This window comes from Cervus elaphus, chromosome 22, assembly GCF_910594005.1.
Source record: "Cervus elaphus chromosome 22, mCerEla1.1, whole genome shotgun sequence".
NCBI lineage: Eukaryota > Metazoa > Chordata > Mammalia > Artiodactyla > Cervidae > Cervus > Cervus elaphus.
Genome location: NC_057836.1, coordinates 49,866,457 through 49,888,919, shown reverse-complemented (window position 1 = coordinate 49,888,919; position 22,463 = coordinate 49,866,457). Strand labels below are relative to the sequence as shown.

At 43.9% G+C, this 22,463-nt stretch overlaps 1 long non-coding RNA gene across 4 annotated transcripts in view; it reads right to left on the bottom strand.

The window, feature by feature from the left end:
- Positions 1 to 22,463, bottom strand: part of LOC122680705 — a 68,499-nt gene that overhangs the window by 7,005 nt on the left and 39,031 nt on the right. For 2 of the 4 annotated variants that reach the window (XR_006336760.1, XR_006336766.1), the window contains one exon: positions 10,978 to 12,149. The exons of 1 other annotated variant lie outside the window; for it this stretch is intronic. This is a non-coding gene — a long non-coding RNA (uncharacterized LOC122680705). Of the gene's footprint in view, positions 1 to 6,415; positions 6,656 to 10,977; positions 12,150 to 22,463 lie in introns of those variants that run through there. One more of the 4 variants, XR_006336763.1, reaches the window with a different exon arrangement.

The window sequence follows — 22,463 nt, the reverse complement described above, 5'->3', positions numbered from 1 at the left end:
TCTGGGAGCCTGGAATTATGACCATAATACAAAATGAAGATCTGAAGCTCAGAATGGTTAAGTAATTTGCCCTAGGTCACACAGTGAGAAAGTGGTACTTCTGGGCATACACACTGAGGAAACCAGATCTGAAAGAGACACATGCACCCCAATGTTCATCGCAGCACTGTTTATAATAGCCAGGACATGGAAGCAACCTAGATGCCCATCAGCAGATGAATGGATAAGGAAGCTGTGGTACATATACACCATGGAATATTACTCAGCCGTCAAAAAGAATTCATTTGAACCAGTCCTAATGAGATGGATGAAACTGGAGCCCCTTATACAGAGTGAAGTAAGCCAGAAAGATAAAGAACATTACAGCATACTAACACATATATATGGAATTTAGAAAGATGGTAACGATAACCCTATATGCAAAACAGAAAAAGAGACACAGAAATACAGAACAGACTTTTGAACTCTGTGGGAGAAGGTGAGGGTGGGATGTTTCAAAAGAACAGCATGTATACTATCTATGGTGAAACAGATCACCAGCCCAGGCTGGATGCATGAGACAAGTGCTCCGGCCTGGTGCACTGGGAAGACCCAGAGGAATCGGGTGGAGAGGGAGATGGGAGGGGGGATCGGGATGGGGAATAAGTGTAAATCTATGGCTGATTCATATCAATGTATGACAAAACCCACTGAAATGTTGTGAAGTAATTAGCCTCCAACTAATAAAAAAATTAAAAAAAAAAAAAAAAGAAAGTGGTGAAGCCTGAATTCAGAGCCAGGTTTCAGACTCCGGCGCTGGTATTTTCTCCACAGGGGCCTTTCCCTCTGTGAGGTGCCATAATAACAGTGTGAGCTGACATTTATTGAAGTCTTGCTGTTTGCTGGGTACTGTGCAAAACTGCTGTCCTTGAAGAAGTATTGAAATAAACCTTCTGCCCTAAGGGACAAGAGTGGCTTTTGCATATTGAACCTACCTCGGTCTTCCAGTTGAGAGGGGAAAAAAATAATCCATCTCCGGGAACTTCTCACTGAATGGATTGAGACCCAGATCAGATGTCCCTCTGCGTTGTCACCTACTGTGCTCTTGCCAGGTCACGGAAACAAATAGCACTGTCACTGTGACAACTCCCATTTCAATATCAGAAGTGGACAACATTCTAGACAATCAGTTCAGTTCAGTTCAGTTGCTCAGTCGTGTCCAACTCTTTGCAACCCTATGGACTGCAGCACACCAGGCTTCCCTGTCCATCACCAACTCCTGGAGTTTACTCAAACTCATGTCCATTGAATCAGTGATGCCATCCAACCATCTCATCCTCTGTCATCCCCTTCTCCTTCCGCCTTCAATCTTTCCCAGCATCAGGGTCTTTTCCAATGAGTCAGTTCTTCACATCAGGTGGCCAAAGTATTGGAGTTTCAGCTTCAGCACCAGTCTTTCCAATGAATATTCAGCACTGATTTCCTTTAGGATGGACTGGTTGGCTCTCCTTGCAGTCCAAGGGACTCTCAAGAGTCTTCTCCAACACCACAGTTCAAAAGCATCAATTTTTTGGTACTCAGCTTTCTTTATAGTTCAACTCTCCCATCTATACATGACTACTGGAAAAATCCATAGCGTTGACTAGAAAAACCTTTGTTGGCAAAGTAATGTCTCTGTTTTTTAATATGCTATCTAGGTTGGTCATAACTTTTCTTCCAAGGAGTAAGCGTCTTTTAATTTCATGGCTGAAGTCACCATCTGCAGTGATTTTGAAGCCCCCAAAAATAAAGTCTGTCACTGTTTCCACTGATCCCCATCTATTTGCCATGAAGTGATGGGACCAGATGCCATGATCTTAGTTTTCTGAGTGTTGAGTTTTAAGCCAGCTTTTTCACTCTCCTCTTTCACTTTCATCAAGAGGCTCTTGAGTTCTTCTTTACTTTGTGCCATAAGGGTGGTGTCATCTGCATATCTGAGGTTATTGATATTTCTCCCAGCAATCTTGATTCTAGCTTGTGCTTCTTCCAGCCCAGCATTTCATATGATGTATTCTGCATAGAAGTTAAATAAGCAGGGTGACAATATATAGCTCTGATGTACTCATTTCCCTATTTGGAACCAGTCTGTTTTTCTATGTGTTGTTCTAACAGTTGCTTCTTTACCTGCATACAGATTTCTCAGGAGGCAGGTCAGGTGGTCTGGTATTCCCATCTCTTGAAGAATTTTCCACAGTTTATTGTGATCCACACAGTCAAAGGCTTTGGCATAGTCAATAAAACAGAAGTAGATGTCTTTCTGGAACTCTTACTTTTTCAATGATCCAACGGATATTGGCACTTTGGTCTCCAGTTCCTCTGCCTTTTCTAAATCCAGCTTGAACATCTGGAAGTTCTTGGTTCACGTACTATTGAAGCCCAGCTTGGAGAATTTTGAGCATTACTTTGCTAGCATGTGAGATGAGTGCAATTGTGCTGTAGTTTGAACATTCTTTGGCATTGCCTTTCTTTGGGCAATGACCTTTTTTAGTCCTGTGGCCACTGCTAAGTGTTCTAAATTTCCTGGCATAATGGGTGCAGCACTTTCACAGCATCATCTTTTAGCATTTGAAATAGCTCAACTGGAATTCCATCATCTCCACTAGCTTTGTTCATAGAGATGCTTCCACTTGACTTCACATTCCAGGATGTCTGGCTCTATGTGAGTGATCAAACCATCATGATTATCTGGGTCATGAAGATCTTTTTTGTATAGTTCTTCTGTGTATTCTTGTCACCTCTTAGTATCTTCTGCCACAGGTATTAGATAATACCTGAGGCAATCAGACGTGCCAGATGCTTTAGGAGGGTTCCACACTTGGTATCTGTCCTCCGATCCCCCTGGGTGGCTTGTCAAAATGTGGTCACCATATATAAAGCCCACATGTGTGTGTGTTAAGTTGCTTCAGTCATGTCTTTGAGATCTCATTGCGATCTCATGGACTGTGGCCCTCCAGACTCCTCTGTCCATGAGATTCTCCATGCAAAAATAATGGAGAGCATTGCCATTCATTCCTCCAGAGGATCTTCCCAACCCAGGGGTCGAACCCATGTTATGTTTCCTGCATTGGCAGGTGGGTTCTTTACCACTAGTGCCACCTGGGAAGCCCATAAATCCTATAGCTCTGCCCAAATAGTTAATGTGAACCTCATGTCACCAAGGCCAGGAGTTTCAGTCTGAGCTTGAGCTTGTCCCTGGAACAGCTTTAATTTACGACTCCTTCAGAGGGGCAGGTTTGCATGTTGCAGCCCATGATCTCAGAGACAGGCATGAGCCCCATCTCACTTTAACAGGTTAGTTTCGGGAATCAAAGATTCCAAAGATTGAAGTGTCATCTGTGTTTTGTAGGCAAATATCTCCTTAATCACTACTCCATTGCCTGAGGTCAGAATCGTAACCTATGCAGGCGTTCTAAAGGAATTTGGTTTCTCAGTTGGCAATAAATCGCACTTGTTTCCAAGCTGGGCATGTTTAGGCATTTGACATATCGCTCTGCAGATCTAAGAACAAGACAAAGGGTGATTCTGTGCCAGAGCAGAATGGTGGAGAGGCGGAGGACACCCAATGTTGTCACATCTGAAAATATTTCTCCACCACCACTCCCATTTTGCTACCTTAATCACCAAAGATACCGCCCTCCAGGCCTTTCTTCCATGATTTGAACAACCCCAGCGTATCCACCAGTGATGAGGATTCCTCAGGTTCAGGGGGGCCAGCTGGAGGGCTAAGAGGTTGACAGAAAGGCGGAAGCCTAGCTCATCAAGAGCACAAGAGTTAATTAAAAGGATCAGAAGAGGAGAAGCAAGTGTTTCTCTAACTTTAATCCTTCGAGGGAACTTGCTAGAACTCTGTCCCCTCCACAGTCCCTCCAGCATTTCTGGAGTCACTAGAGATCTCAGATGTGATTGTGAGCAAGTCTTCCACTACCCTTCATTTCCTGCTATTGCCACAACCTCTGTGACTCCAAAAAGCCACCCCTAGACACCTTGGCATCAAGATGGCAGCATTGATGGAAGCATTGCCAGAATCTCTTGAAATAACTCTTTCTGCTTTATTCTCAGCACTCATTTCCTGAGGACATAGTCAAGAGTCTCTCAGTGCTGAGTGAGACAACCAGTGATTATTTGCTGCAGAAAGAGTTCCCACTGTCTTAAGATGCTTCTGTGCCCCCTGAAACAAACCTCTGTGCCTCTGCTCTTTACCTAAGATGAGTTCTAACCCAGAAGGTTTCTTAGTCCACCATGTAACCTACCCTACTGTCATTCCATATTTATCCAATAAATGTTTTCATTATCTAACATAATCACCATAGGAAACACATGTCATAGATTATCCTTAAGTTAAGCCATCCCTTCCATTCCTAGTGTTTCTCCAAGACACAGCAGCCTGTGTGTGAGTTAAGAAAATGGGGCTGAGTTTAGAGTAATAAACTGTACCTCTCTAATTCTAACCCTGCCCCTGTCATAAGAGGTTTCCTCTCTCAAAGAGTGTCTTCTCTCAAAGGGGCCACCTCTCCCATGCTCACAAACAAGTTTCCTCCTTTTCCAGGAAAACAGACTTATACTGCCCTTAAACCCAACTTAGATGATTGGCTTTATTGAATAGAAGAAACTCAGGGAGGATGTTGGCTTATCAGTCCCACCTCCAGTAACCTGTTTCAGCCCTGCTTCCTGCACCTGCCCAACTATGAATGCCCATGGTGGCCGTCAACATTGCCACTGAACCACAGTGCGGACCATCAGGTAATCATGACAAACTAGCCAGGATTCTTGGGGTTGCCAGTGACAGACACCCAAGTCAATATGAATGAGAACAGGAGGGAATTTATTAAGTCACGTCACTTAAAAAATAAAGTCAAGGTAGTGAAATATTCAGGAATCCCAGTCTATCCCTCTCCCTCACCCCCCATCTCTCTCCTCTGCTCACTTTTGTGGTGGCTTCATGACCAAGCACGCTCCCTCCTTGCAGTGACAAAATTGGCCACTATGACTGTCAACTCCAAGTTTATAGCTATTTATGAGTAGCAGGAAGGAAAACGTGAGATCTTTCTGTCAATAGCTCTAGAGAAAAACTTCTGGCAAGAGCTTTGATTGCCTCAGCTTCTGTAACATCCTTTCCCTGAACCAATCACTGTGACCAGAAGAATATAAACTTTAGTTGACCAAGGTCATAGGCCCACCTCATGTAAAAGAGAATTGGCTTCAACTGAACTAATCGGAATAATGTCCCCAGAGAAAAGAAGGTTACTGTCACCAAAATAAATAAGAGAAGAATTCCAGGAAAGCTAAAGCAACCGAAACCCAAATAGACTTCTTTCCGAGATTTTACATCTCTCTTAGCCCTTTTAGGCTTGCTCAGGAACTGGGATAAAACCAGATCTGCCAGCATGGAGGTCAGGGCATCAATGGCTCCTGGTGTGAAGATCAGGGATCTGGAAGGTCCAGAGAAGCAAAGTAGGGACACCTGTTGATTCCAGCTCAGAGTGGCCATGGACCAGTCCTTGTCTCTTTGGGAGCCTCTGATCCTCGTTCATGAGCAGACTGACCTAAATCATTGCCCTTAACCCATGGCCCCCAAGCCCACTGAAGCTTTGTATTGCTCCATAATCTAACTTCAGCATAAACTATTAGAACCCCATTTCCACGCTCCTCCTCTCAGATATGCCCTGATAGGAACAGTTTAGCAGTGAAAAGTCAGCTCTTTGCAACTATGAAGATAGGAGCCATCTGGGCATGAAGGCAGCACAGCTAAGGGACACAGCAGAGTCTGGCTACCATATCCTGCGGACCCTGACTCCTGACATGGCTGCAGCCAGAGTCTTCCTCTACACAGTCCCATTACAAAAGCTACCCATTTCCCCTTTCTGCACACACTGCGATGGGCTGGGTTTTCTATCACCTGCTACCAAAAGAATCCCAAGTGAAAGAAACAGGCAGTGAGGCTTCTCTGGTGGGCTCAGTGGTAAAGAATCCACCGGCCAGTGTAAGAGACATGGGTTCAATTCCTGATTCGGGAAGATCCCACATGCCATGGAGCAATTAAGCCCATGTACCACAACTCCTGAGCCTGTTCTCTAGAGCCCGGGAGCCACAACTGCTGAAGCCCCTGCCAGCTAGAGCCCGTGGTCTGCAACCAGAGACGCCACCACAATGAGAAGCCTGTGTACCGCAACTAGAGAGTAGGCCCAGCTCACTACAACTAGAAAAAGCCCATGCAGCAACAAAGACCTATCACGGCCATAAAGTAATTAACTAATTAAGTTATATATATATATGTATATAAAAGAAACAAGCAGTGGCTTTCACTCTCTTGAGAAACATGATGATACACTTGATGTTTAGTGAGGGCGTTCAGCTGCCTAGCAACATCTGTCCTTGGTGTAAGTCCCGAGTTGAGACAGGGAATCTTGGCATCTATGCTACATACTTGAGGAAATAAAAAAAGTCCAAATCTGTTTTTACTGCCACGGTTTATTGACAATTAATTAGACGCCACAATCTTCATTCCCCAAAGAGAAAACGGATTTAGAAAAACATCTAACTCCCACTGCCCAGCAAGATGTAGTTGGCCATTTCTTTTCCCAGAGTATCAGGGAAGCTGGTACAGTGAGATTCCATCTGATTTGCAGAGTAGCAGGTCCTGTGAACATTAATGTACTGATCAGCTTTTAGAGAACCAACCAAGCATCGCGCCAAAATAAGGAGGCTTACATGGGCTTCTATGAATCAGCTATCTTTCTGATTAGTATTTGGTTTCACTTTAAGGATTAATTCTCCCAGGACAAGGGTAATGCATATAAATTTACCCACCCTATAAGGAGATTTGTATTAAGCTAAACACCTAAAGCTTTCATGATATTGTGAAACCCAAATCCCTCAAATGAATAATCGAGGTCTTTTACACGGCTTAGAAGATAAAGCACTTCAAAGGCCTTGGACCTATTCACCTTTAGGTTTGGAGTCTGACTCATCTTTGGGGTTTGAAGGATCTGAACCAAATTTGTCTAATTACAGCACTAAAGCCTCTCCACCACTGCTCTCTCCTGCCTAACATGGTTCCAAGAACAAACTCAGTTCAGTTCAGTTCAGTCACTCAGTCGTGTCCAACTCTTTGCGACCCCATGAATTGCAGCACGCCAGGCCTCCCTGTCCATCACCAACTCCCAGAGTTTACTCAAACTCCTGCCCATCGAGTCAGTGATGCCATCCAGCCATCTCATCCTCTGTCATCCCCTTCTCCTCCTGCTCCCAATCCCTCCCAGCATCAGGGTCTTTTCCAATGAGTCAACTCTTCGTAGGAAGCCAAAACAAAAATTTTTTTTTCCTTTCCCTCTAGAAGAAACTCTAAAGCTAATAATGTCTATTCCTTGGTACTCAGACTGATCCTAAATCATCAACTTTTAGAAAACAAAATTCAAACAATAAAAGGAATTCGTTGTTCACATAACTGAATGGCCAGGGATGAGTGAAGCATCAGGCAAAGCTTGATCCAGCACTCATATTTTGAAATGAGGACTTGATTTCTTTCTTCCTTTTTTTTTTCTTAACAGCAGTCCATTTTCTTTGATGTTGGTTCCATTCTTGAGCAGTTTCTCCCCTCACTGTGTCAAGAGATGACCAGCCACAGTCCTTAGAGCTACATGATTCTGTATTCACATCCAATAAAAACAGAGTCTGTGTCTCAACATTTCCAGCAAAAGTCCTACGGCTCCCTCTGATTGGACTGTTTTAGATCAATGTCCATTTCTGAACCAATCATGAGCAGAAAGAGTCCCACCTGCTATTTGGCCCAAGCTAGAGCCCATCATTGGAGCTAGAAAGGATGTCAGCATCACCCAGACCTCATGGCTGAAGAGCTCAGGGGTACAGTAGGTAAGAGAAATGAGGAATGGTGGGGAGCAGTCCTTAAACATCCATCACAGCCCTCATTTTACACATGAAACTTCAGAAACCAGAGAGATTACCTGACTCAGAATCACAGAGTGAGCCAAGTGGGAGAAGGAGCGACTACAGTAGACTAGACCCACTACCCTAAGAGCCTCGTTCCTTCCTCACTCTGTTAAACTCACTCCCAACCAACACCATACAATGCCACTGTTCCTTTTGATACTTTTCAAGACTCCAGAAGAGAAGACATAAACCTTTTCCAGGTATGTAGGGATAAGTAAATTACCTGCAGGGGCACTCCATTCCTGGAGTAGGCTCAACAATTTTCAAGAACAAGCAACAACAACAAAAAAAGAAAAGTTCCAAGAATCCAATGCATAAACCAACTCCATTATCCCAGCCAGACAGAGCAACCCAAGATGCCGGGCGGGGGAACAAAGGAGAAAGTTCCTCCCGGGGCCTGGGGCGGCCTCCAGATTCAAGGGAGAAGGCTGGGGGCCAGGACCGCTTTCCTCTGCTTCCAGTCCTCCATGAGGCGATTCACATTTCACTGTGGTCCTGGATGATTTAAGGAGCCCAGTGAAAGCCCTTGGATGTGGTTAGGACGTTCATGCTCCAGTGATAAATAATGTGACCAATGTGTACAGCCTAGAGTCATTGCATTATCAAAGGGCTCCTTGGAAACTGGGGGAAAAGGCAGGGCTTTTTTCCCCCCTGCTTCTGCTGGTTTTATTTATTTATTTTTTAAGCCACTGGGTGAATCGATTTCTCTTCGCTTTCCAAGTGTTTAATGCTATCCTAGGAACTGACACTCTCTCTCTCCTTGGCCTCAGATCTCTTCAATACTGTGGTTCCACCAGATGAGCGGTCAGAGTTGAGAGAAAAGGGTGAAGGGTGCAGAGCTCCTGGCCCACCCCTCTTCCCTCGCTGCCCTCTCCAGACAGATTTTTTTCCCCAGATGAAATCGCCTGCTTGACCTTCAAAGGCAACTTTGCATCCAGAAGAGATAATATACTGGTGGGGGTCAGGGGAGGAAGGAAGAGAGTTGAGAAGCAGGAGTGGGATCTCTGGACAGAGATGAGTGGGGACAGATGGAAGCCGGGCCGCTATCCGAGCCCACTTGTTGCTGTGAGGCAGGCGTGGCCAGGGTGGGGTGGGGCCAGAGTGACAGACACAAGTCAGAGGTCTGGGCCTGTCTTTGCTGGCAGAGATGTCAGGTTTAGACAGATCTGAAGGAAATGACTACTGCTTGTTTATGGAATAGCTTCTTCGATGTGCCCCCAGTCCTTCCATTGAGAGCTTGGGATTCGGAGTCTGGGTACAGATGCCAGCTCTGCCGCATTCTAAGTTTGCTCAGTTGGGCTGGTCTTTTCACCTCTCAATGTCTCCATCTTGTGAAACTCATCCCTTAAATAAAAGGACCACCCTTCCTCTTCTGCCCACCAACAGTACTGGAAAGAGCCACCTGAGTGTGATTTTTCCCAAGGCCAAGACAAGATCACCACCAGGACCAGGCTCTTCATCCTCCTCTGGGCAAGCAGGGAAACCACTGTGGCTCGCTCCAAAGCCTGGAGTTTTCCAAGTCCCAGGTCACTGAGGAGGTGTAATTGCAGGAAATGGAGGAAGCAAATTGACAAGGAAAAGAGTATCGTAAGGTGTGTGCACAGGGGTGAGGATAGAAGGAGCCTGGAGATCAGAGCGGTCGCTTTCTGCTGCCACACTTGATTTTAACAAATCCTAAAAGATGATGCTGTTAAAGTGCTACACTCAATACGCCAGCAAATTTGGAAAACTCAGCAATGGCCACAGGACTGGAAAAGGTCAGTTTTCATTTCAATCCCAAAAGGCAATGCCAAAGAATGTTCAAACTACCACACAATTGCACTCATCTCACACACTAGTAAAGTAATGCTCAAAATTCTCCAAGTCAGGCTTCAACAGTATGTGAACTGTGAACTTCCAGATGTTCAAGCTAGATTTAGAAAAGGCAGAGGAACCAGAGATCAAAATTGCCAACATCTGTTAGATCATAGAAAAAGCAAGAGAATTCCAGAAAAACATCTACTTTTGCTTTATTGACTATGCCAAAGCCTTTGACTGTGTGGATCACAATAAACTGTGGAAAATTCTTTAAGAGATGGGAATACCAGACCACCTGACCTGCCTCCTGAGAAATCTGTATGCAGGTCAAGAAGCAACAGTTAGAACTAAACATGGAACTGGACTGGTTCCAGACTGGTTCCAAATTGGGAAAGAAGTACATCAAGGCTGTATATTGTTACCCTGCTTATTTAACTTCTATGCAGAGTACATCTTGCAAAATGCTGGGCTGGGTGAAGCACAAGCTAGAATCAAGATTGCCGGGAGAAATATCAATAACCTCAGATATGCAGATGACACCACCCTTATGGCAGAAAGTGAAGAAGAACTAAAGGGCCTCTTGATGAAAGTGAAAGAGGAGAGTGAAAAAGCTGGCTTAAAACTCAACATTCAAAAAACGAAGATCATGGCATCTGGTCCCATCACTTCATGGTAAATAGATGAGGAAACAATGTAAGCAATGACAGACTTTATTTTCTTGGGCTCCGAAATCACTGCAGATGGTGACAGTAGCCATGAAATTAAAAGACACTTGCTCCTTGGAAGAAAAGCAGGGACATTACTTTGCCAACAAAGCTCTGTCTAGTCAAAGCTATGGTTTTTCCAGTAGTCATGTATGGATGTGAGAGTTGGACTATAAAGAAAGCTGAGCGCCAAAGAATTTATGCTTTTGAACTGTGGTGTTGGAGAAGACTCTTGAGAGTCCCTTGGACTGCAAGCAGATCCAACCAGTCCATCCTAAAGGAGATCAGTCCTGAGTGTTCATTGGAAGGATTGATGTTGAAGCTGAAACTCCAATACTTTGGTCACCTCATGCAAAGAGTTGACTCATTTGAAAAGACCCTGATACTGGGAAAGATTGAGGGCAGGAGGAGAAGGGGACGGCAGAGGATGAGATGGTTGTATGGCATCACCGACTCAATGGACATGAGTTTGAGCAAGCTCCAGGAATTGGTGATCGATAGGGAAGCCTGGTATGCTGCAGTCCTTGGGGTCACAAAGAGTCAGACACGCTAAGTGATTGAACTGAACCCTTCTCCATCACTATGAAAAAAAGGAACTGACCTAGAGGCAGGGTCCTGAGCATTTCCACTCAGCAACAGCAGAGGAATAGACTGCTGGTTCCCCAGTTTTCAGCAGGGATCCAAGACAACATCAGTGGAGAAAAAGAACATGGACCAAGGTCTAATTCTCTGGCTGTCATCCCACCCCACTATCCCCCACCCTCACTGCTAGAGTTAGAGATAGTTCTATGGTCAAAGAGAAGATTACTGGTTACCAGGATCTGAGATCATAAGCATCCTTTGCCTCTTAGAGTTCTTAGGATCCAATAAGATAAAGTATGTGCAGCGTGCTTAGACAGTGAAAGGCAGGGCGTGTACATTTACAAGAAGTGGGAGCTCTCATTAACATTTCAAGAAAGTTCTCTTTGATCCACTTAGATTGTATGTTCCATCAGAACTTCCCCTTTTCAAGATGAAAAAAATCAAAACAAGACAACTTTCAAATGTTTCCCTCTCTTCTTTTGCATGGTGGTTTTCTGGGCACTGAGGCTGATAATGTTTTCTTTTCCACTGGCCCATCATCATAGAACTTGGCTTTCTGACACCATGGAAGCCAGGACAACCAATTAGTCCTCGATGGATGCAGGCGTCTATAACTCCAATGCTCATTTTTTCCACTCGTCTTCCAAGAACAGTGGTGGTTTCTTCAGAGCCACAGAGACTCCATCTGTGTCACACCCTCCAACAGAACGATTTACAGGCACTCTGCAAGGGTACCTTGACAGCTCTGCAGATTCAGTATTGTCTCAATCACGTTCTGGTTTCTTCCTGCCATTTGTCTCACACCTGGACCCTTCATGTCCCCTCCTCTAAGTTGTCATCATGTGGTTACTCGGCAATTGCCAGCTGATTTGTCATATTAGTCCAAGAAAAACATCATTAGGATGGGTGAGCCTGTGGCCAAATCCATTGCTTAATAGTCTGCAAAGTCAAACAGAAAATAATTGGAGGTATCTGGGCTGAGGGCCTTCCTGCTAGCAAGGGAAATGAAACTTGACTCTTTAAATGTGAAAGATGGTAGCATTGCCCTTGTGATCGCTTATGGAAATGTACCACTTCTCATCCAGTCTTCTTGCAAAGATGCTGTGGAAAGGAAGACCATTTTCTGTACAAGGTAAAGCAATCATACACTTGGGTTTCATTAAAACTCTTGTTCCCTACAGAACAGCTTCTTCAGCAGCTGGCTCTATTTCTACTTAATGAGTTGCAAAACTATAGAAAAGGAAGTTCAATGCTGTCTCCCTTAGAGCTGCTCCTTCCCCTCATCCTATCGCTCTACCTCTACTTCTGCAATGCTCACCTATCTTCCCACCACCCCCACCCCTACCTACATATCCCTCCACTCCTCACTTCACTATCACACAATCCCATGGATGCATAAGCAGAGAAACCAAGTTACCTACAAGGGTAAAATTCAGACTGGCATCAAACATCTTAACAGCATAAGACAGAGGTCATAGATTCCAAAGAAATAAAGGGTGGCCCAAGAATTTTACACACAAGGAAGCTGTCTTTCAAAATCAAAAACAACAGCCAACATAGAACATACCGAAAAAAGGAGAAAAAAAAATAGAGAATATAGCTTAATGTGCTCTTTGAAAATAATTAAAAAAAAAAAAAAAAACATTTATCAAATCCAGTCAAGCAAAAGATGAATCAAAATAAAGAACTCTGAAAAGGAAAAATCAGATTATAAAATGTTTTTAAAAGAATAGAAGGTGAACATGAGTCTCCTTACTTCTATGAAATAGCAGATTATTTAACTTAATACTTTTGTTTTTGAAGACACACATAGAATACTCCTATTCAGTTCTATTTATTCTTTATCCGTACACAGAGAGAGGGAGAGAGGACAGAATTATGATCACAAATGTTGACTGAATGGTCATTTCTGAGTCGTGAGATGGGACATCATCTTAAGTTTGCTTCTTTGCATTTTTCTGTTGTGTGATTTGTTTGAATCATTATCATGTATCATTTTACAAAACCAATATTATTGAAGAAAACTAAAGTGCTGGATTTAAACAAAAAAGAATGGTTGGTGCCTTCTCCCACGCTTCTCAGACCCCTCTCTGACAGACTGGAGTGCACCCTAGGGAATGACCGTGACGGTCAGGATGAGGGATGTTCTCTTGGTGCCTTGTCTCTGGAACTACTTTCTATCTGCTCCAGAGATGCATTTCCTAGCCTCTCGACTGAGCTTTCCCCTTGGACATACCAATAGGATCTGGGAAAATTAATGTCTGGTGTAAATTGCAGGAAACTAGCAAGGACCTAAACATCCATTCAAAGATGGAGAAAGTGGAATGGCTGGTGCTGAAACCCCCACCTTCTGAGTCAACCACCCAGGGATTAAGGCAAAAATAGTGGCAAATACTTTTCAACCCTTAGGACCAAGTTCTTTATTCCTGAGTTACTTGAGAACTTTAAGAAAAAAAAAAAAGTTTCTAGAGGAAATCAATAAAAGTGAAGAAAAAAACTTGTTCCAACCCCAATTCAATGATACCAGTGGTTTGGGGGGCTTTACTGTGTTCAGGGCTCAGTAGAATGAGGCAAGGGCAGGAGGCTTTGCCCCTGCTGCTAGATGACCACCTACGTGTCATAGGTACTTAGCCTTTCAGCAATGGGCAGGCAGACCTTCAGTAGGGGCCATCAGAGCAGCCATCCGGAAAGAATTTGTCAGTGCCCCCACAGGACCCCAACAGGAGGAAAACAACTATTTTTGTATGCATTCACTAATCACTTTGTATTATTAAATCTCTTTTATCTTCACAACATTCCTATGAGGTCAGAGCTACTATCTCCACTTTCCACACAAAGAAACTGAAGCTTTGACAGTTTAAGTAAATAGCTCAAGGTCATGCACTAAGACTGGTGGCCCCAGGATTTAAAAATAGGTTAATGGTGAGCAGCTCAAACCTGACAGCTTTCTTAAAGGAGACGGGAGCTTGAGTCCAGCAAAATCGCCTGAGTCAGAGAGAAGCAGAATGGTATCAACAAAGGTTCAGTGAGACATGAGTTGACTATGAACAACTAAGGCCCAGAGTCTGGAGTTCCGAATGGCAGTGGGACCAGCCACAGCGGGCAGGGTGTGAACACCAATCCTGCCACATTTTCACTTATACAGCCTCATGGGTCGGGGAGAGAGGCCCTAGTCCTCACAGTAAGCAGAGCAGTGAGCAGTGTCGAGATCTGCGCCTGGGCCCAGCCCTAGTGAGGCAGAGACCAAGATGCTGAGACACCTCCTGGACCATCTGGAGGTCCAACCTGTCTTAACACACATGCACGCTCAGTCGTGTCTGACTCTTTGCAACCCCATAGATTGTAGCCACCAGGCTCCTCTGTCCATGGAATTTTCCAGGCAAGAAGACTGGAGTGAATTGCCAGTCCCTATTCCAGGGGATCTTCCTGACCCAGGAATTGAACCTGCGATTTGGCAGGTGGATTCTTTACCACTGGCTCTACCTGGGAAGCCCATCTTTATACATACCTGTCTTAAGTTAGGTTTCAACCAATAGCATAAGATTAAAGTGGCTGGACTCTTGCCTTAGGACAAGGCTGGGTCTTGAAGTCCAGACTGGTGTGCCCAGTCTCCACAATGAATGGCAGCTCTCAAAGTCACATTATCCAAAGCTCTCCTCTGTCTGTTGTCAGCAACTGCTGTGATTCCTTAAGCATCTCTGTCCCCACAATGCCAGCTGGGGGTGGAGGACATCACCAGTCAGGCTGGAGAAGACAAGTCCTGCTGGGGCCTTAGCGCCTTCCTCCTACAGGGGAGACATCCTTACTCCAAGGCCACTGTGTGTTTTACTGCCATGGAAACTGAATAACACAACTCTAGGAGGAGCCATTCACACAGACTACCATGAAAATTATGCCCCTCGAAGCTGTGCCATGTACTGGTCTTGACTTCTTTCTAATTTCCACAAAGCCAACTCCCATTCATCCTTCATGACTAAGCTCAAGTGTTCACTCTTTGAACTCCTACTAAGTAATAATATAATACTAATATTAAGCAGCACTTACAGTGCCCTAGGTACCTGCCAAGCATTGCACTAAGCTATTGTGCATTGTCATTTGACATAGCTACCATTATCATCTCCATCATATAAATGACAAAACTGAGGCTTCCAAAGTATAAGTTACTTGCCCCAAGCTCCAGAGCAGCTAAGCAGCCAAGTAGGAATTCAAGGAGCACAGGCCAACTAGAGCGGCCGCTGTCCCCTCCCCACTGCTCCTGCCAAGCCCTGGTGTGGGCCAGTACTGGAACCAACCTGCTCACAGCACCTGTCAGACTCTGTTGCACCCACTAGTTTGCGAGTTTTCTCCTTGAATAAACTGTGAGCTCCTTGAGAGAAAGGCTCCTGTCTTATTCTTCCTTATATACCTTGGGTATCTATTAAAGGAGACGGAACTTGATGAATAGTTCGTAGAAAGCATGCATACAGAGGTAGCTGATGGCCGCTGGGCAAGAACCGTTTCTACCCCGCCTCTACTCTGGGCTCCCCCCTTAGTTTATCTGAACACAAAGCGCGGGATCTGAGTCAAATGAGGTCGAGAGGCACCTACCCTCTTCTCTCCTCTGCTTTCTGCCCGTGCACCCAGGAGACACCGCAGGCCTCCCAAGAGGACTGAGAAGTTTCTACCTGTCCTCCCATGTTTCATTCCCTCCTCCCAATGTGACGTGTCTAATGAGTGAGACTGAGAAAAACTTGGAGTCCATGTCCTTCATTCCCTTCCAATTCTTGACTTTCTCAGAGTAGCCACCCCCATCCCAACACATACCCCAACACACGCGTTCTCTGCCTCTCCAGCCGGTAACCACAGGAGAAAACCTGCAGCTCTCTACCAGCTTTGAATACCTGGGTAAGATTTACCTATAGATGAATCCAGATGTCTAGACTTCAGAAAACTCATTTTGCCTACAAGTCCCATTCAGCTTTATCAGTAAGAAAGCTGATGAATGAATGCCTACCACTCAGTTGTTTCCAGTTCTACGAGGCAGGGAGTGTTAGTGTTAGTCACTGAGTCATGTCCAACTCTTTGTGACCCATTGACTGTAGCCTGCTTGGCTCCTCTGTCCCTGGAATTCTCCAGGCAAGAATATTGGAGGGGTAGCCATTCCCTTCTTCAGGGGATGTTCCTGACCCAGGGATCGAACTTGGGTCTTCAGCATTGCAGGCAGAATCTTTACCATCTGAGCCACTGGTGGGGGTGGGGGTCCACAATTCAGAAAACCCAAGAGTATCCCCCCAACAACAGCTTGCCCAAAGTGAAACAGTAGGAAGGGTATAGATATGAGATCTGAATCCAAAGTCTGAGCTTTGTACCACAGCTCTACATTGCCAAGAAGGAGAAAACTGAGGCCCAAGAGGTGAAGCAGGAGTCATGTCACGAAGGGTCTTCTGGAATGTAGGGGAAGTCTGGATTTTATCATGAGGGTTATAGGAAGCCACACACATTTCCAGCCAGGAGAGGAAACATCACCATCTGCAATAACCCTGCATCAGACCCCCATGGTTAAGACTTTATGTTAGAGTTCTCTTCCCAAAGAAAAAGTGTCTGAGAAAGCAGTAACGTTGCTGCCTTTGAAAGCTACTCTTGACATGTGAGGCTGAGGAATGGGAGGGTTTATTATTATTGTTTGTTCTTAAAGGAGAAACATCTCCCAGCAAGTGGATTGTTTTGTCTTCAACTTTCTCATTCTTGAGAAGTCAGGCAGGTCAAAGCAGCAGCTCAGGAACATGTGTGGTCCACCTTGGCCTCTGAAATGAATCTAATTGCATTTCACTGCCCATTAACTATTTGACCTTGGCAAGTTAGTTTATGTCTCTGTGTCTTGGTCTCCTCATTGGTAAAATGGGGACAATAACAGTACCTACTTTTAAGACATGGTAGGCAGAATAATGGCCTCCATAGATGACCACATGCTAAACCCTGGGCCTGTGAGTATGTTGCTACAGGCAAGTGGGAATTAACTTTCCATGCGGAAAGTTGCTCATCAATTGACTAAGATAGGGAAATAAGGCTAAATTAACCAGCGGGCCCAATGTCATCACCGGTATGTGTGCTCTGTCATGTCTGACTCTTTGCAACCCCATGGGCTGTAGCCCACAAGACACTACTGTCCATGGGATTTTACAGGCAAGAATCCTGGGATGGGTAGCTATTCCCTTCTCTGGGGGATCTTCCCAACCCAGGGATCGAATCCACATCTCTTGCCAATCCTGGATTGGCAGACGGATTCTTTACCACTAATCTTTACCACAGGGGCTTCCCTGGTAGCTCAGCTGGTAAAGAATCTACCTGCAATGCAGGAGACCCTGGTTCAATTCCTGGGTTGGGAAGATCCCCTGGAGAAAGGAAAGGCTACCTGCTTCAGTATTCTCGGGTTTCCGTGGTGGCTCAGCTGGTAAAGAATCAGCCTGCAATGTGAGAAACCTATGTTTGAACCCAAGATTGGGAAGATCCCCTGGAGAACGGAACAGCTACCGACTCCAGTATTCTGGCCTGGAGAATTCAATGGACTGTATAGTCCATGTGGTTGCAAAGAGTCAGACACAACTGTGCGACTTTCACTTTCACTGTCATCACAAGGGTCCTTAAAAGTGGAAGAGGGAGAAAGAAAAGTAGAGTCAAAGATGTGACTACAGAAGAATAGTCCAAGAAATGCAACACCGCTGGTTTTTAAGACAGAAGAACAGGCCATGAGCCAATGGTGCCCTCTCTAGAAACGAGAATTGCAAAGGAATGGACTCTCTTCTAGGGCCTCTAGAAAGCAACACAACTCTGCCTGCACCTTGATTATTTTTAACTTAAAAACAACAGAAAATTATTTCCCACAATTCTGAAGGCTGAAAGTCTGAGACAGGGTACCAGCATGGTCTAGTGAAAGCCTTCTTCTGGGTTGCAGGCTTCTCTGTGGCATCATCACATGGCAGAAAAGGTGAGGGAGCTCTGTGGGGCCTTTTGTCAAAATTCCAATTAGGAGCACTCCACCCTCATGACCTGATCACCTCTCAAAGGCTCCACCCTTAATACTATTGCCTTGGACATTGGGTTATCAACACATAGAAATGGGGAGAGACATAAACATTCAGACCATAGTAGCAAGTTTTCAGGATCTTCTCTTTTTCATTGGTCTTCTGAAACTACACAATAATGTGTTTTTCTTTTGTCTATTAGTAATCAACTGTATATGGAATCTCTCTAATTCAAGAAAGATACAGTTTAGATTATAAAAAAGCTACTGTGTGTTTGTTTCAAGTGACAATTTCTAAAAATCATTAATTTCTGATTATTTAATCAATACATGTTCAATATGCAGGTTGATTTTAATGAGAGCCTTGTTGGACTTCTGATCTATAGAACTTTAAGATAAATCCATTGGTTTGTGCTATTAAGTTCTGATTAGTTACAGCAGCTAAAGAAAATGAATACACAAGGGTTACTATGCATGAGGTGTTTAACATAGAGCTGGGCATTAGATCAGAGTTCAGGAACCTATCCTTATTTTATGGTGGTGATGAAATTGGTGATTATCACTTCTTCTGTGATCAGTTCATTCATTTTTGCATCAAATCATATCACTCAAAGCTACATCTCTTCCATGGATACCATGCTGAGCTTTAGAGATTTAAAATGAAAGAGAAATACTTTCTAGCCCCAACTGTCACTGGGCCTAAGGAGTTTAGTCTACAGGGAGAACCATCCTTGCAAACAAGTCATTTTTATATAAGGTGACAAGTTCTAACAGAAGAAAAATCTACAAACTTTGTTTTCTTGTGCTCCTGCTTTATCTTTTCCCACAATTGCTGTTAAAGATGTGTTGGCTGAGTGAAGATGAATCTTACCTGGCTTTCTCAAAATGTGAAGCAAAAGAAAATATCTGTGGTTTTTGGATATGATGAATATTAGTGTTTCATGAGGATTCAGGGTTGTGTAGGCGAGCTGGAACTATCCCAGAACCAGAACTCAGAGCTGAAATGGAAGTGATAAAAGAATTTCCACATGTTGTGGTGTGGGGAAGTCATTCTGGCTTATACATGAGCTAACTTGAATTTGATGCTAACTAAAACAGCCTGTTTGTGGCCTATCAAACATACATGTACATCTGCTTTAATTATTTTTAAAAAAGGGCACTTTGCCAAGAAGTAAAGAATACACACTTTTAAATAAAAATTAAATGGTTTCCCTTCTTGGAACACCAATTCTGGTCCTCATTTGATGCTTAGACACCTTTCCTAGGTGCCAAGGCCATACTGACATACTATGTACATGCTGATCTGTTGTCTTTTTTTGCTTTTGAAAACTTAAACAAATATATTCCTGACTTGTTTGATGTTCTTTGTTCTGACAAGACATAAAACTGTGCTGAGAACCATACTTTTCTGGAGCAGTTAGTTCCTCAGTGTTAGGTATCTGAGAGGCTGTCTCCTGGGCTACAGTCCTCAGTTTGGCTCAAATTGAACTCTTTTCTATTTCTATTATAGATTGTCTATAACCTTCAAATGTTAAACTTGTTTTGTAAGGTTAGGATAGATTAAGAATGAGCAAAATGGGTCAAGAGCCAGAAGACCTTCTTGGGACACCTTGTTTCAATTATTTATTTGTAAGTGCCACTGTGCTATCTCCTCCCCCAAATGAAGTGTAATAAAGAAGTAAAAATAAAACCTCCTGTATTGTTGTATGCTCACAGTGGTAGGAGCAGGAAATGTTCAGAAGGAAAGTGGATCAGCTTGGACTGGAAGAGACTTCATGGTGTCTTGCTCTAGGTGGACGCATGGATATATATCCAACCTACACACAATCTTTCACATACACACATATATACACAATGAACCCTTGCTCCCTTCCCATATCTCTGATGTTTACAGCCTTGATGGGGGAGAAAAAAGCAAGTCAAGAGTGAAGAATTCCTTATAGTGATTTGTGTTCATTCATTCATTCAACCAACATTCATTTAGAACCGACTTGTCACGTCAGGTACTGCCTTGGTGCTAGAGACGAGCAGACAAACAAGACATAGTGTCTGTCTGTGGGGAGCCCTCCGTGTAGCAGGAGGAGAAGACGAGAAAGTCAGTGATCACAACACCAAGAGATAGAGGCAAAAATAGCAGTGAGCACAGATACCCCAGGAGCTCAAGTTGAAGGTGCATAGCAATGTGAAGGGGCCAGAAAAGCCCCCCAAGATGTTGATCTTGGCCTGCCCTTGAAGGATGAGAGTTGTTGGATAACTAGTAGTCAGCCAGAGCACAAGGAAAAGAGCGTGTGAGTTCCAGAAAAACAAGATAGAACTAGGGGCCAGTCCCCTTGCCATCCCCAGCCCCTACTCAGAACCCCATTCTTCAGCTCACATTTTCTCACAATAATTCCTTAGAACACATCACACACCACTGACCCAGCTCCTAAACCTAGTGCAAGCGCAGCCTGCAGAGTGTGAACCAGTCAAGCCCCAGCCTCCAAACAAATGACTCTCACAGATGCATGTGGCTGGGTGACAAAGAGATCCATCTAATGAATCCTAGTTCTGCCACCTCCTAACTGTGCAAACTTGTGCGAATTGTTTTCTTTTCTGAGTCACAGTTTCCTCATCTTTTCTAAGAGATATCTTAATTCTTCCAGTTGAGGTAGTCAGTGGGGTAAAGAATATAAGAAACAGGAGCCCATATGTGTTTACACTGGAGAAAGCTATTAGGAAGGCAAAGAAACCACAGGCTCCAAAAGAGGGAAAGAAGTAGTCACATGGCTTGGATTTTAGCAGAGGTTTGGGCAGAGAGGCGAGAACAAGTATTGAAGAACAAAAGAGGGTTGGGGATAGCTGTGAAGTTTGGGAGACATCGAAGTGATAGAAATGGTTTTAAAGAGGAATTTTAAGAAATATTGCTGAGATTTATGAATTGGATGTCATCTAATATTGTCCAAGGAAAGGGATGCCAGGAGAGATTATAGGTTTCAAGAAATACTGATTGTGATACCATGTAGAAACCAGGCCATGGGGCCTCTGATTATCTCAAATATCATGTTTAGAGAACTAGTATTGCTCATACTATGAGCAATGCTCAGCCGGTCTAGTGTAGAGTAAGACTTTGTTTACATGAACCACTGATGCTTTTTCCAAAATATCAGACAATACTTAAGAATTTAGGCTCTGGAGTTCAGTTTCCTGGGTTCCAGTACTTACCACCTGGGTCATTCAGGCTTACTACCTGGGTAACTGTCCTGAGCCTTTATGTTATCATTTTTAAGGGGACAATAACAGTATCTACTAGATAGGGTGAGCATGCTGATTAAATGAGTGAATCTATGCAAAACTCTGAGGACAGACCCTGATACATAGTAAACACTTAATGAATGTTTATCTTTATTATTTGTATATGGTTGCAATCATTATTCTACCACAGTCTACACAAACACAGGGCTCTACAAGCTTGAGTTTCTTCTTACTAGTCAAGCCAGAACTTCGACCCCTGTGCCAATACTGACCATCCTTCTAGGCCGAGTTCTAACCTTATTTCCCTCTAAGTGCCTTAGTGTTTTCTAAACAACTTACTGGGGTATGACCTTCTCTGTCAGGTGTTATTTATCTTGCTTCTCCAATGAGAATGAAAGTTCTTTTAAGAGAATGAGAATCATACATTTGGGGGTTCCTCTCTGCAACCTCAAACCGCTTAAATGAGCACACAGTGGGCTTGGAATGTTCTTCAGTTAAGTGAACTAGACAGGGGTGGGGTAAATCATTTTCGAGATAATTAGTCTTTGTGTTAACATATTTCTTACTGACCTCCAACTCACGCTCATCTATCCTATTGTCAAACCCAAGAAATGACCAGATTCTGTCATCCAGAAAGTTCTAAAAGGCAATGGCAATGAATGGTATTTCCTCCCACTCATAACTACATTTCATCGTGAACATCCTTAGCTTAATACACATTAGGCAGCCTTTACTATGTCTTTCAGGGCTTCCCCAGTGGCTCAAGCAGAAAAGAATCTGCCTGCAACCCAGGAGCCACAGGAGCCACCGGTTCAATCCCTAGGTTAGGAAAATCTCCTGAAGGAGGGCATGGCAACCCACTCCAGTATTCTTGCTTTGGAGAATCCCATGGATAGAGGATCCTGGAGGGCTACAGTCTATAGGGTCGCAAAGAGTAGGACATGACTGAAGCAAGTTAGCACGCCCACACTGCGTCTTTCACATCATCACAGACAATGTGATGATAACTTAGAGTTAGGAAGCAGAAAAAGTGTCCTTGAGTTCCCTTCTACCATCTCTTGGTTGAGATCATGGGCCAATCATGTACCATCTCTGAGCCTTACTTTTCTCACCTATAAAATGGGAACAATGAAATAGTTGCCATGTCACCTAGCCTTCTTGGTAAGAATAAAAGATGGAACATC